The sequence below is a fragment of the Eulemur rufifrons genome, unplaced genomic scaffold (genome assembly GCF_041146395.1).
Source record: "Eulemur rufifrons isolate Redbay unplaced genomic scaffold, OSU_ERuf_1 scaffold_533, whole genome shotgun sequence".
In the NCBI taxonomy this organism is placed as follows: domain Eukaryota; kingdom Metazoa; phylum Chordata; class Mammalia; order Primates; family Lemuridae; genus Eulemur; species Eulemur rufifrons.
The window spans coordinates 2,501-14,758 of NW_027183315.1; positions in this window are offsets into that span (position 1 = coordinate 2,501).

The window sequence follows — 12,258 nt, forward strand, 5'->3', positions numbered from 1 at the left end:
GGCGGGTAACGGCACGACGGATGGCCGGGGGAGAGAGACCGCGGGACCCGCGCGCTCCTGCACGCGAACCCACCGACCGGGGGAGACGGCCACCGCGGGGGACGACGGCGCCCCACACGCCATCGACACGCAACGCCACCGCGGGCAAGCGGGCGGGCGGCGGCGGACCACGGGAGAGGCCGCTACGGACACACGGGGGGGAGAGCGATGCAGCACCGGGGGCACGGACGCCCTCCCGGCTACGAAAGCCAGACGGGAGAGGACGAGATGGCTCAAGGCGGCGGCGAGCGGGGTGGGGGCCGCCGGGCGCGGCATAAGGCGACGACGGGGGAAGGGGCCGACGGGCACCAGGAGGCCCGAGGGGAGGGATGTAGCAAGCCTCAGACGGCAGCCCACCGGCCAGGACACGCACGGGATCTCACCGCCAGTGGCCTCCGCGCACAAGGGCGGTCCCGCGGCACCTGGGACGACCGGCTGCGCCTTCGGCGAGCTCCCCAAACCCCCCGCGCACCTCGCAGGGCCCGGACCCCGATCGCCATCGCGGTCGCGTGTAGCTCCGGAAAAACGCTCTTCTTGCACGCACGCGCGACCGGCCGCCCCCCAACGCCGTCCGGCCCGCCACGCGGAGGCCCGCCGACCGTTCAACCGAGGCACGTCGCCGGGGGGGTGGGGGGCGCCGTCCAGGGCCTTGGCGGCCAGGGCGACGCCCCCTCCCCGCGGCGAGGTCAGGTTCGGGCAGCGCAGTCGGGCGAACGCTCGTCGCGGGGCGGTCGGCAGCCGTGAGGAAGAGAGAAGGAGCACCCTTTCGAACAGGGATGAGACCCCGCGAGGGCGAGGCACGAGAGCCCGTGGGGAGGCGAGACCTGCGCCGCGACCGGGCCACTGGGGAAACAACGCCACGGGATCCCACCGCCCCAAACCCGAGAGCGGTCCCGCAACGCGCCCGTGACGCCAGCCGGCCAAAGCCTTCGGCACCCCTCGACCCTCCCAACGGGGCCACGGCCTCACCACCGGGGCGTCCCAGAGCGACGCCGGCCTTCGGCCCTCGGCCCGCACGCCACCGCGCCTAATCCCATTCTCGTCCGCTTCCCAATCCTGTCTCGCTCCGGGGAGCACCGTGCACCGGTGGAACGACCCCCTCGTTGGCCGGGCGGTCCCCCCAGCCGCAATCCACAGGCGCCAGCACGGGAGCGCCCATCCATCCGCGGCCTGGCACGGGACCGGGTGGAGGGCCGCACGCTCACAGGGGATGGGGAGGGGGCGCGAGACGGGCCGCACCACCACCCCCTTCCCCCAGCGCACACCGGGGCGACCCGCGGCCGGGGCACGCAGCGCACACACGCGGGCGCCCTTCACAGCTGGAACGCCGGCCCGGCCCGGCGTGACCCTCCCCCAGAGTTCAGGGGGGAGGCGCGGACCACGTTAGGCGAAGAGTGGCACTCGGCCCCCACCGCGGGGGCCGGCGGACCGCTCCCCCCCACGGCAGGGGAGGAGGGAACTCTGCCCACGCACAACTGGCAGCCGCAGGGGCGGCGGCTGACGACGCGCAGAGAGGCGGCGGGCTGGGGGATCCGACAAACCCCAGAAGAGGACACGCCTCCACGATCGCTAGAGAAGACGCTTTCTCGCCGAAGGTGGATCGCCCCCGACCCCCGGTCGCCCCCGTAAGGGCCCTGGGCGGAGGCGTTCAGGCACGCCCCGGGGGAGGTGTGGGGGGGGTCTGCGGCATGGGGCAAAACACGCACGGTTGGCGACTCCTGAGCGTTCGCGGTCGGGGCCCCTGGTCCAAAAGCCCCCTCACTTCGAGGGGAACACTCCCCCGTCGGTATGGGAGAGGGGTCACCGAGGCAGACCAGGCCGGTGGCAGAGGCCCCCCACGGGGCCGGCCGGCACCACGTCGCCGGCCCAGCCCCACCACGATCGCCCACACGACCGTGCAACCACCCCCCCCTCGGGCAGGGTGGGAAGAGCACAAGCCGTGCGCTCGCCTTTCGAAGTCCGCCACGCACACATCGTGGGGACGCCGAGACAACGCCCCCCGCCCGCCCACGCAGCGCAGGAGGATGCCTCTAGGCTTGCCCGCCTCGACCCCCCCAACCCCAAGCACGCTGCTCGAGGGTGTACCCAACGCAGCAGACGCTGCAGCGGCGACCAGAGGGGGACGCCGGGAACGAGGACGACAACCACCGCTCGGTTTCGGGCACCTTGGAGAACAACCCGGTGCGCTCCGGGGGCACCACAAAAGGGCCACACAGACCCAGCAGCCGCGCGCCAAACGGGGCGCGCGACCGGGCGGGCGGCACGGCCCCGCACCCGTCCGTCGCGGGCAGGGGGGACCCCGGCCAGGCAACAGCCACACAGGGCGAGCGAGGGCTGCCCGCTGCGTCAAGAGGACTCACGACCCCCCGCCAACGCCACGAGGCCGAGGGCGGGGCGACCGCGGTCGGGCCGGATAGTCTCGCACCCGCGCCTCCCACGCACCGCCCACAGGCGGGGAAGGAGAGGTGAGGTGCCCGCGGGCAGAACGAGAAGAGCGGCCACCATTCACCATGAATGGACCGTCCCTCGCCTGGCACGCGGCTCAAGGCCCGGGAGAGCGCGACGTCACCACATCGATCAGGCCCCGAGGACGGGGAGGGTTGGGGGAGGTCAGTCAGACCGGCGAGGACAGCGATCGGAGGAGCCCGCTTCAGCCTCGCCAGCCCCGCCTCCCAAGCACAACCCAAAGACGAGGACCGCCTGACACGCAACGGCACAGAGCCAGCGGGGTAAGGGGGAAGGTTGCCGCAAACCTCCCCCCCTCCCCCGGGTGCCGTCTCTCGAGGGGACAAGAGACCAACGCGAGAGGCGGGCACCACCGTCGGGACACTCCGACGCCCTAGAGCCGGCGCGCGGGCCCAGGCGGTCAGCTCAAAGGGAACAGGGCAGGGCGCTGGATCCCCAGGAACCCAGAACCCTGTCCGCGTGCGGAGGCCCAACCCCTCCAGCGACAGTCGCCGAAGGACAGCGTGTCAGTACTAACCTGCAGGCGGAAGATGACGATATGAGGTGATCAAAAACACCGCGCAGGAAGACGGGGACCGAGCCACTTGAACACGCCTGCCCCCACGACACTCGACACGGCCACCTGTCCCCAGCAGGTCCCCAGCGCCAGCAGACAAGGGGCACTCAGGGACATCTGGTCGGCCCCCGTGGCGTAGAGGGCCAGGGAGGCCCTCACCGTCCACGCGCGCCACCCAGGGCCCAGCACGGGGACTTGTGGAGGAGAAAACATCGGGACGGGACCGCCACGGCCCACGAGCGGCCGCGGGCCGACAGGGGTCGCCCTCGCCGGCCACCCAGGGCCACCCAGGGCCCGGTCCCCGGCCCCAGCACGGGGACTTGTGGAGGAGAAAACATCGGGACGGGACCGCCGCGGCCCACGAGCGCCCGCGGGCCCACAGGGGTCGCCCTCGCCGGCCACCCGCGCCACCCAGGGCCCGGTCCCCGGCCCCAGCACGGGGACTTGTGGAGGAGAAAACATCGGGACGGGACCGCCGCGGCCCACGAGCGCCCGCGGGCCGACAGGGGTCGCCCTCGCCGGCCACCCAGGGCCACCCAGGGCCCGGTCCCCGGCCCCAGCACGGGGACTTGTGGAGGAGAAAACATCGGGACGGGACCGCCGCGGCCCACGAGCGCCCGCGGGCCCACAGGGGTCGCCCTCGCCGGCCACCCGCGCCACCCAGGGCCACCCAGGGCCCGGTCCCCGGCCCCAGCACGGGGACTTGTGGAGGAGAAAACATCGGGACGGGACCGCCGCGGCCCACGAGCGCCCGCGGGCCGACAGGGGTCGCCCTCGCCGGCCACCCGCGCCACCCAGGGCCCGGTCCGCGCCCCCAGAGTAGGACTCGGAGGAAGCCACGGACGACTGGGTGCCACTCACAGGGCTGTCCCTGCCTCCCGAGCGGGAACCAGGGAAAATGGGTAGGAAAGGCGAGGCCGAGGGAGAGGGACACGCATGCACGGGACGGCGGCCGGTCGCCGGACACCCTCCTCTCCCGTCCGCGTGTGCCGTCTCCTTCCTGTCCCCGCGGGGTGGGTCGGGTCTCCAAAGCGGCCACAGCGTGCTGGTCGACCTGCCCGGGCAGCCCCGCAAGCCGCCTGGCTGGCTGAGCCTGGAAGCGCGGCGACAACGTCCTCCCGCCACACAGCCCTGCAGGCCCAAGCTCTGCCTCCCAGATGTCCCAGCCGGCGTCCCGGCACGAACCAGATGGCCCCGCGAAGGCTGCTTGCTTCCCGGAACTCAGCCTCGCTCGCATCGGGGACTGTCCCCTGCTTTGCCTGCTGCACCGAAGATTCAGAGGACAAGAGACTTGTAGAAAAGCGGCCGCCAGGTGGAGCCCGACCACAACCGGCGCCAGCCACCAGAGGTCTGCTGCAAAACACGGGGCAACCCTCTGGAGCCCATCATTTCAGAGTCCAGAAGGTCCCCCGGGGGCATCAAACACAGTCCCCCTACTCCCCACGGAAGCCATCGAAAAATGACGGGTCAGTCTAGGGCCACGCCACCCTGAACGCGCCCAATCTCGTCTGATCTTGGAAGCTAAGCAGGCCCCGGCCTGGCTAGCACTGGGATCAAAGAAAGGATGGGTCGGCCCGACCACCGACATCGTCCACCAAACCCGTCTCTGCACAGACCACAACATAGCCGAGAGACAGACAGGCAGAAACAGAAAGAGAGAAAGGGAGAGAAAGGAAAAGAACAGAAAGAAAAGAGACGGAGAAACAGAGAGAGAAAGTCAGAAAGAAGAAAACAGTAAATAAGAAAAGACAGGAAGAGGGCACGGGGAAGAAAGAAAAAGGAAGGGAGGAAGGAGATAGGAAACACAGAAAGACAGAAGGAAAGAAGAAATAAGGAAAGAAAAGACAGGCAGAAAGAAAGAGAATGAGAAAAAGGAAGGAAGGATGGAAGCAGAAAGAAAGAAGAAAGAAAGAAAGACAGACAGAGACAGAAGGAGGGAAAGAAAGAAAAGAAAAAGAAAGGAAGTTAAGAGAGAAAAAGAAAGAGCACGGAAAGATGGAAAGAGAAAAAGATAGAGAGAAGGAAGGAGAGAGACAGTATAGAAAGAGACAGAAAGGAAGAAGGAAGGAGAGAGAAAGGAGAGAATGAGAAAGAAAGAAGGTAGGAAAGTAGAAAGGGGGAAGAAAGATGGAAAAAACAGAGATAGAAACACAGGATAACAGGAGAAAGGAAGAGAGGAAAGAAATACGGAAGGAAGGAAGGCAGGCAGGCAGGAAGGAAGACAGGAAGACTGAAAGAAGGAAAGAACAAAGAAGTAAAGAAAAGGCAGAAGGAGGAAGAGAAAGAAAGAAAGGGGGGGGGGAGAGATGATAGGATGAGAAAACCTTTCTGTCGTGGAATCATAAAACCCCTTCCTATCTTAGGATCATGAAACCCAGGGTGGAACTATGATACACTTCACATTCTCAGAGCACGCCGGCTGGTGAAACAAAGAAAGAAGTCAGGGACAGAGAGAACACATTCACGGGGCCTGGCCGGGGGCCAGGGTGGGGCGGCCCGAGGCTGTCGCCAGAGCCATCTCTGTGGCAGGACGTCGCAACACGCCTACCGGATTTTCCCATAACGCTCGCCCGCCGCCAGGTGACCCCCGTCATCCACCGATCCAAGTGTCAGCCTGGAAAGGACGGGCTCCCTCGTGGGGGAGGGAGCGTGGGGGCGGGAGTGGGTACACACTGGGTCGCAGGCCTCCTCCCGGCCCCTCTCGGACCACGTCTCTCAGCCCTCGGGCACACTCCCCACCACTAGTCGACCAGAGAGCCCCCGGGGGCGGGGGGCCGGAGGGGGGCGTCCACGGCAGGGAGAGAGGACAGGGACCCATCGGCCCGTGCTAGATGCCACGGGTGGAGGCAGGACCTGCTGAAGACACACGAACAGTACGGAGAGGTTCAGAGCGGGGCCTAGGCGCAGCCACTCACGATGATCTCACAGTTGGACTATCTGTCACGGTGGACCGAAGCGCATGAAGTGGGCGCTCCCGGAAACGGCGTGTGTGTGTGTGTGTGTGTGTGTGTGTGCGCGCGCGCGCGCGCGCGCGCGTGTGCCTGTGTGTGGGAGGGAGAGAGAGAGAGAGAGAGAGAGAGAGAGATGGGAGAAGACGGTCGGTACATTCACTCACTCCTGTACCCGGGCCAGTCGTTTCTCCCGAAGGACAGAAATCCATAAAACACCCACGTCTAAAGAGTGTTTACACAGAGCTAACCCTAGGTCGAATCAGTCTGGAGTCGAGTGCGGGGAATCCTATGGTCCCAAACTGGGACTCCAGTCCCGGCCCCATAGCAAAAGGGGGTCATTTCTCAGAAAACGCACGCACACAGAATCGGGTAACGTTTATACAATTTTATACCGTGGTAGTGACTTCCTTCCCCGCCCCCGTGTTCTTAGGATCGGTCTCACTACATAGTACTTTTTTTTTTTTTTTCTGAGCTTTATTTTATTTTATTTTATTTTACTGTCATTTCGTTAGAGATGATGGGGAGGGGTGGCGGGGGAGCAGGGCATAGTTCACTCACTGGAAGCCTCAAACTCCTGGGCTCCAGCGATCCTCCTTCCTCAGCCTCCCAAATCGCTGGGGCTACAGGCGTGTGCCACCATGCCCGGCTAATTTTTTTCTATTTTTGGTAGAGACGGGGGTCTTGCTTTTGCCGAGGCAGGTCTCGAACTCCTGACCTCAAGCGGTCGGTCCTCCTCCCCGCCTTGGCCTAGGATTACAGGCGTGAGTCACCAAGCCTGGCCTGGATCGGTTTTTAATAGGTAAGGTCTACGAGACATCCCAGTCCAAACATCGATTCGGTGGGTCTCTACAGGACTCCGGGCGGAGATCCGATCTGGGGTTTACAACGTGGAGAATTAAGGCCTGGCTAGCAAAGAGCCCAGTGACTGAAGAGGGACGATGCTCGTCAGTCGTACAGAGCCTGAAAAGATGCAACACGGGGAAACGTTTCCAGGTTCCTCTCAGAAGAGGATGTCAGATGAGATGCCGAAACGAAAAGAATGGGTTCAAGCCAAAAGGAAAAATAGATAAATAAGTCAATAAATAAAACTACGGGAGACAGCCAGGAGACACTGTTTCCTCAGAAATGGCTAGGAAGCCTCCCAGGATAACCTGGATAGCAGCATATGTTCCTCCTCCTCCTCCGGCTCCCTCTCTTGTGTTCGTGTTTGTTTTCTGTAAACGCCAAGATGGGGCAGGGGTGGGGGACACCACGCCGGGTGGGCGAGCAGATCACCCTTCCCACCACAGGAGGGAGCACACACACACACACACACCCACCCACCCACCCCAGGTCATCACTCTGTAGTTCCGCGTGAGTGAGGTGAGGCCCGGAACGGTGCTAGTAGCTTTCCAAGTGGTCAAAAAGAATGCACAATAACTGGACCGAGGCCTGTCTGGACGCTGTAAAGGCCCACTTGAAAACTTATGCTTGCTCGCTAGGTGACCGATGTCCGCTTGACCTATGTCTGTAATTGGAAATACGTACCTTGCGGAGATAAAACAAAGCAATTAACTTGTAACTAAGTGTTTAAACTTTCCAGCTGCCTGTCGTAAAATTGATTGTGCTTGCTTAACGCCTGAAAGAATGTTCCTTAATTGGAGCTATCTGTTTCTGTAAACCTGCTCGCTTAAAGACTGTAACCGAAACGAAACGGGGCCCGAGGCTGGTCCCGGACCACACAGCTGCGGAGTAGGTGGTATAGTGTTGTTTCAACCGCCGTGCCTAAAGTCACGGAGCTCTAGCTTAGGATAGTCTGAAACCTTCCTGCTTTTTTCGGCTCGGGGCCATTCTCTGTACCTGTACCCTAACAGGGCAGGGGGTGGTCGCTGGCCAGCTAATGTGGACTCATGACTTGGCTCAATTCGGTCTCTAGGTTGTCCTGTCTCGCACTCCGTACTATAACAGATGCCACACCGGTTCAACCCAGCTCTGAAGGAAAGAAATGCCGAGCGTTCCACTAGCCGGAGGAAGGCAAAACGCACCTCTGCCTTCCTCTGAGGGCACGTCTGAGTGAACGGGTCGTTCTCCCTGCCCGTCACCCCAAGCCCCTCATCCCGGACCCCACCACACCCGGCCTTGACCTCCTCGGCCCTGCCCACCAGGCCCCATCATGGCCTCTGGAGCCTGGGCTCTCTCTCTCTCCAGGCACTGGCACTGCCCCCCGCCCCCACCCCGGGACCTGAGATCCAGGGCCTCTGTCTCCCAGGCCTCCCAGCTGTCTTGACTTGCGGACTCAGTGCCTGCTCTGCCAGAGAGACCTCTTGCTGCGGGGTGGCTCTCAGTGGCTGCATCTCAGCGGTCTAACGTGTCCCCCACCATCCACGTGGCCGCCGGCGTCAGGCTTCGGTGCCGTAGTGCCACCCTGCCTCCCTTCCGGGGGAATCCCACGCTGCCTCAGGCCCATTATGACCTGGAAGAGGCTGCACCTGTGGGGTCTGCCCATTTCCACTACCCCCCCCCCACACACGTCACCCCCCGGTCCCCCCATAGGGGTTAGGAAGAAGGCAACACTTTCTGGTACAAGGGTTGAACTGAAGGGGCGAGTGAGTGGCCACCTGGCAGGGGCATCGCAACAGATGGCTGAAGAAGTCAGCCGCCGAGTGCAGAAATGTCACGGAACTTGGGGTGCCACTGCCTTGCTGAGATAGGGCCAGGGCAGGCTTTAAAAGGCTAAAATTCTGCCTGCCTTTGGTACGTTAATACAGAACCCATGGTCCTTTCTAATTTTTGATTCCCGGAGAGGCAGGAAGTATTCCAAATGGCCACGCCATGGCTTTTCTAAATTGCCCACAAGGCCTTCTCCGACCCAGCGGGTCAGGGGTTTGCTTTGGTGTTACATCGTGGTAAAAGAGACATCCCACAGCAGTGACCATGTCCATCGACTCCGTCGGCGCTCTCAGGCTCGTAGTCCCACTTTTCAGACAAGCCTGGATGGCCACTCCGTGTCACTCTTTGCCAAATGCCAGCCACTCTCCTCCCCGCCCCGCATCCCCCATTTGGCCACCACAACTCTTCATCCCCAGGCGCCCTCCGGTAAAGTGTGCTCCTGTCTGTACACCTACTCCGTTGGGGGCGGGGGGGGGGGGCCGGAAGTTGGCACAAGAGGTGGCTGGTGGCCGGAGCAGGCCCGCCACCTTGAGTGTGTGGAACAGCGCTGAGGATTTCCTAAGGGAAGAAAGAGGGTGGGGAGAGCGAGAGAGCATCTCCTCCTCGTGAACCTCACAGATGATTGAGGACAAACAGGCCTGCACGGGGAGGGGGGGGGCAGGGAGGGTGCCGAGTCTGCACCAGAGAAAATGGCTTTGTGGGGGGGTGGGAGGGGAAGAGGGCAGAAAGATTTTCTGTCTTTTTAAAACTTCCCCCAGGCTTTTGGGAACTTGCAGCCCGGCCTGCATCCCTGAGGCACGTTAACTCTTTGGTTATAACTCCAGGTGGCCCCCAGGGTGGGCGGCCCACAGAGTTCAAGGGATTTCTTCTCAGCAGAGACGGGACCTTTAGAACAGCTAACTGCAGTAATTGCCTGAAGCTGAGAACCAACCCTCCCTCCTTTAAAACCTCTGTATTTCTGCCTAGGCCTATGTTCACGAAATTTGGGGGTTTGAGACTGAGAAGCTCTACCCTATTTATTTCCTCCTTTGTCAGCAAAGTAGACTCTCTGTTTTCTTACTCCTCATACCGCTTGTCCTCGTTATTCGGCCTCGTGGACAAGCAGCTGAGCTTTCGGTCACAAGTCCACACCCCAGGGTGGAGGGGTCCAATCCACCCCTGTCCAGACCTGGGCCCTTCCTGCCTCCCTCTCGAGACGATCTGTTTGGCAGCCCAGCCGCCTTGGACTGGGCCACAAGGAGGACACAAAGTAAAGACCCAGCCCCCCCGCCCCCCCCCCCCACACACACACACGGCAGTGGCGGTGGGTGGCAGTTCTCCAAGGGTTTGGGGCTTTTCCTGAGGCAGGAGACGGAGGGGACTGATTTCTTTAGAGCTCCGTCCCCTCCCCCATGCGCTGTGCCGCCTGGAAGCGGCAGCTCGCGGGGCGGGGTCGGGGCTGAAAGCGGCTCCGCCCGAGAGAAGCCCGAGGCGGCTACGTGCAAGCGCGCATGCGCAGTCAGCTCGCGGGGCGGGGTCGCGGCTGAAAGCGGCTCCGCCCGAGAGAAGCCCGAGGCGGCTACGTGCGAGCGCGCATGCGCAGTCAGCGCAGTGAGTGGAGGAGGGGTGGAAAACGGCGGAAGGGCTCCGCCGGGGGCCCGGCCATCTGTGCGGCCGGGCTAGGGGTTTGCCTCTTGGGCCGGGAGCTCGTACCCCGCCCCCAGCCCGCAGGCAATCCCGAGGGGCAGAAGCACGACTTGCTGGGCACCTCCTCGGGCGAAGCGGTCGCGGTGGCTGGGTTACGTGGGGCCCAGACGAGTCTCTGGTTCTGGGAGCGGCACCTCCCCCACGCGCCTCTCCTCTTGGGCCTTCACCCCTCCCCCCCCCCCCCCCCCGCTCCGGCCCCAGGGGATGGGAGGAGTGGGGGGCAGGGAGACGACCTCAGGGAGGAGCCAGACCAACTGAATGAAAGCTTTTCATGAACTCGTGTGTCTTTGCCAGGGAAACACCATTTCTGGAGTCTATGAACTAAAATAAAATCTTAAGCCGCCCCCCGCCCGCCACCGCCAGCTGACCCGTCCCGTGGTTGGCCCAGGGAACCCTAGAAAAACCCTTAAACCTGAGCTGCTGCCCCGCAAGGACAGGGGAAGTCAGACACCCCTCCCTGATGGAGTCAGATTTTATAACAATGAGATACTGAATGTCCGACGGGCCTAAGGCCAGGCAAGACAAAGCTTAACGCATATCTAGCAGGCCAACCGTTTACTGAACTACAGGGCACTTGAGTTTTGGGTAAACTGTCCAGTGGCTTGTCTGTGATTAGCAGACCTCCTTACCTTAACTGAAAACATGATGCAAAGCCTTTAGGCAGAGGTTCATTTATGTCATCAATTGCAAATCAAAGAATCTTTAAACCCAGCTGTAAACCTGTAAACACCGCACCCTCCCTCCCCCGCCCCCCCCCAACTGCCAGATGTCCTGCCTTTTCAGCCCAGACCAATGTACCCCTTCCATGTTTTGATTTGTGATTTTACATGTAATTCCTGTCTCCCTAAAATGTATGAAGCCAAACTGTAACCCACCCCACCACAATGGGTCCGCTTGCTCAAGGCTTCTTGGGCGTAGCTCTCTGGGCCATGATCACGGCCGTTGGGCTCAGAATAAAACTCTTTAAATTATTTTGCAGTGATTTGGGGTTCTTTTCCATGGACGAGTCAATCGTGTTCACATTATTTTAGCCTTGGGAGCTTTTTCTTTTCTATTATGTCTGATCCTGATCGCTAGCCAGGTATTCATTCATATTTTTGGTTGGTGGTGGTGCTCAAGCTCGTCTTTGTACATCCCAGATTGGCGTAAGCCACCGTGAATATGTTTTACACCTTCCAAGAGCTAGCGCTTATTGCCGTATCATAACCAGGGCTCGCAGCAATTTTTCTTTTTTTTTTTTTAAAGCTGCTTCCACTTTCCACCTAGGTATACATACGAGTATCCCCTTTAAATGAATGCTTGCATCGAGGAACCAGGAAGTGGTTTTTGTTGTTGTTGCTGTTGTTGTTTTCCCCCAGTCATTTATCTGCTCCTCAACCCTCATTATTTATCACACACACACACACACACCCCCACCCCATCTCTGTAGAAAAGCTCACGGAGATTGTTCATCCACCGCGTGCTTTCTGTTGACAGTATCTGAGACGATAAGGAGCACCATGCATTCTGTTCTAAGAGAAAAATTGCATATATCAGTATGATTATATTTTACTTCTTGTGTGAATTTAGTGGATCTCATAAAAGCTGATCTTGATTTTCACAGCAGAGAAAAGTGGGCTTCTGTTTTGGTTTTGTTTTTGTTTTTCTGGAGGGGTGGTGTCTTCACATAAGTGATCATCTTTACAAGTATGCTATATGCGAGAAATTTCAGAAAGCTGCAAAGAGTGACTTGTTGACAATGCTTGCATTGAATGATGTATCTGAATCTGTGAATCGAAGGGGTCAGCATCTGACCAGAAAGCACTGTTAGAAGAAGAGGGGTTTCGGGTCTTTTCCTAAATTGTATCTGCCTAAGGCGGAAAATATTTCTGTTTCCCTATGACATGGTATTTTCCTCACAAGCAGTGTTAA